The sequence below is a fragment of the Oncorhynchus tshawytscha genome, unplaced genomic scaffold (assembly GCF_018296145.1).
Source record: "Oncorhynchus tshawytscha isolate Ot180627B unplaced genomic scaffold, Otsh_v2.0 Un_contig_1612_pilon_pilon, whole genome shotgun sequence".
Lineage (NCBI taxonomy): Eukaryota > Metazoa > Chordata > Actinopteri > Salmoniformes > Salmonidae > Oncorhynchus > Oncorhynchus tshawytscha.
This window is the reverse complement of record NW_024609642.1, coordinates 70,001-73,810: the sequence shown is the minus strand read 5'-3', so window position 1 is coordinate 73,810 and position 3,810 is coordinate 70,001.

Genomic DNA, 3,810 nt, shown 5'->3' with positions numbered 1-3,810 from the left:
ACATTAACACATTAACAGATGAACACATTTACACATTAACAGATGAACACATTAACACATTAACACATTAACAGATGAACACATTAACAGATGAACACATTTACAGATGAACACATTAACACATTAACACATTAACAGATGAACACATTAACAGATGAACACATTTACAGATGAACACATTTACAGATGAACACATTTACACATTTACAGATGAACACATTTACACATTTACAGATGAACACATTAACACATTAACAGATGAACACATTAACAGATGAACACATTAACAGATGAACACATTAACAGATGAACACATTTACAGATGAACACATTAACAGATGAACACATTAACACATTAACAGATGAACACATTTACAGATGAACACATTTACAGATGAACACATTAACAGATGAACACATTAACACATTAACAGATGAACACATTAACAGATGAACACATTAACAGATGAACACATTTAACAAATTAACACATTAACAGATGAACACATTAACAGATGAACACATTAACAGATGAACACATTTACAGATGAACACATTAACAGATGAACACATTTACAGATGAACACATTTACACATTTTAACATGCATAGAATACAAAGATTACAAAGAAAACATCTTACAGTGTGCATTTAAGACAATGAACACATTAACAAATGGCACCCTATTTACAGTGCACTTTAGACAGATGAACACCTGGTCAAAAGTAGTTACAGATGAACACATTTACAGGAACAATGAACACATTCTAATATGGTAGTTTTAGTTATGAGGTCCACAGAGATGGATCAGGAGACAAGATTCACATCTTCAGGAGAGAGGAACACCACTTGGTTGTATTGATCTGAGGAGAAATGACTGCAGTAAGACTTTCAACATATTGTTTACACGCCGTGTGAAGAAGGTAATATCATATACCACCTTTAAGATGATGTCATCATTACGCGCCGTGTGAAGAAGGTAATATCATATACCACCTTTAAGATGATGTCATCATTACGCGCCGTGTGAAGAAGGTAATATCATATACCACTTTAAGATGATGTCATCATTACGCGCCGTGTGAAGAAGGTAATATCATATACACCTTTAAGATGATGTCATTTACAGAGAAGGTAATATCATATACCACTTTAAGATGATGTCATCATTACACAGAAGGTTATCATATACCATTTTAAGATGATGTCATCATTACGCATTTACAGTGAAGACATATCATAACACTTTAAGATGATGTCATCTTTACGAAGACAATATCATATACCACTTTAAGATGATGTCATCTTTACGCGCCGTGTGAAGAAGGTAATATCATATACCACTTTAAGATGATGTCATCAATTGTTTTTTAGTTTGTGTCATTTGAGGACAATTCTGGTATGAAAAGTGATTCATCCTATCAACTTCCTGGCTATGATCCATCAGGTAAACATACGGTCCATTTAACAAACATCTATTTATAGAGAATTGTATCAAGACAATTGTCAAATCTTGTCATCGCTTGAGTTATATTTCAGAAATAAAACAAGTATGTAATTAAACAGCCTAAACATTAACAAAGATGGTAATTACAGACTCAATGTTCACATTCCAAGCTTCATAGGTGAATTTATAGAGCAGCTCCAGTAGAGTGAACGAAGAAATGGTGTTTCAGTAGGTATGTTAGTCACAGCATGGACAGTATCTAATGGTGTTTCAGTAGGTATGTTAGTCATAGCATGGACAGTATCTAATGGTGTTTCAGTAGGTATGTTAGTCATAGCATGGACAGTATATAATGGTGTTTCAGTAGGTATGTTAGTCATAGCATGGACAGTATATGAACCTAATGGTGTTTCAGTAGGTATGTTAGTCATAGCATGGACAGTATATAATGGTGTTTCAGTAGGTATGTTAGTCATAGCATGGACAGTATATAATGGTGTTTCAGTAGGTATGTTAGTCATAGCATGGACAGTATATGAACCTAATGGTGTTTCAGTAGTTATGTTAGTCATAGCATGGACAGTATCTAATGGTGTTTCAGTAGGTATGTTAGTCATAGCATGGACAGTATCTAATGGTGTTTCAGTAGTTATGTTAGTCATAGCATGGACAGTATATAATGGTGTTTCAGTAGGTATGTTAGTCATAGCATGGACAGTATCTAATGGTGTTTCAGTAGGTATGTTAGTCATAGCATGGACAGTATATAATGGTGTTTCAGTAGGTATGTTAGTCATAGCATGGACAGTATATAATGGTGTTTCAGTAGTTATGTTAGTCATAGCATGGACAGTATATGAACCTAATGGTGTTTCAGTAGTTATGTTAGTCATAGCATGGACAGTATCTAATGGTGTTTCAGTAGGTATGTTAGTCATAGCATGGACAGTATATAATGGTGTTTCAGTAGGTATGTTAGTCACAGCATGGACAGTATATAATGGTGTTTCAGTAGGTATGTTAGTCATAGCATGGACAGTATATGAACCTAATGGTGTTTCAGTAGTTATGTTAGTCATAGCATGGACAGTATCTAATGGTGTTTCAGTAGGTATGTTAGTCACAGCATGGACAGTATCTAATGGTGTTTCAGTAGGTATGTTAGTCATAGCATGGACAGTATATAATGGTGTTTCAGTAGGTATGTTAGTCATAGCATGGACAGTATATGAACCTAATGGTGTTTCAGTAGGTATGTTAGTCATAGCATGGACAGTATATAATGGTGTTTCAGTAGGTATGTTAGTCATAGCATGGACAGTATCTAATGGTGTTTCAGTAGGTATGTTAGTCATAGCATGGACAGTATCTAATGGTGTTTCAGTAGGTATGTTAGTCATAGCATGGACAGTATCTAATGGTGTTTCAGTAGGTATGTTAGTCATAGCATGGACAGTATCTAATGGTGTTTCAGTAGGTATGTTAGTCATAGCATGGACAGTATCTAATGGTGTTTCAGTAGGTATGTTAGTCATAGCATGGACAGTATCTAATGGTGTTTCAGTAGGTATGTTAGTCATAGCATGGACAGTATATGAACCTAATGGTGTTTCAGTAGGTATGTTAGTCATAGCATGGACAGTATCTAATGGTGTTTCAGTAGGTATGTTAGTCATAGCATGGACAGTATCTAATGGTGTTTCAGTAGGTATGTTAGTCATAGCATGGACAGTATATAATGGTGTTTCAGTAGGTATGTTAGTCATAGCATGGACAGTATATAATGGTGTTTCAGTAGGTATGTTAGTCATAGCATGGACAGTATATGAACCTAATGGTGTTTCAGTAGTTATGTTAGTCATAGCATGGACAGTATCTAATGGTGTTTCAGTAGGTATGTTAGTCACAGCATATGAAGAGGTTTACAAACAAACATTTGGTATTCCACTACAGATGCCAGGTCTGTGTGTGTCGTACGTGTAATGTTTTGTCCTGAAGCTGTAAACACATATGATGTTACTGAGAGTTCACCACACAATGAGTCATCCAATGAAAAACGTAATATACTGTACAGACCACGGCATTTATACAGAACATGCTGTGTGCTGTCAAATCTCGCGTACTGCTCAGTAACACCATCCGCTGTCACTTAATGTTTCCTGAAACACTTCCTATCATCTGATATGAGACGAAACCGCCGGCCAGTAAAATGTTGAGAGGAGTCTGAGTTCATGAATAACACAAAGCCTACAGTCTCTTTCCTCCTCTCAGTATCGATGCGTTATGCTCAACAACAATTTAAACCAAATTAGCGTATCTCCTGCATTTACACGTCTATAAAACATGGCTGACTTGTGTTCCGTG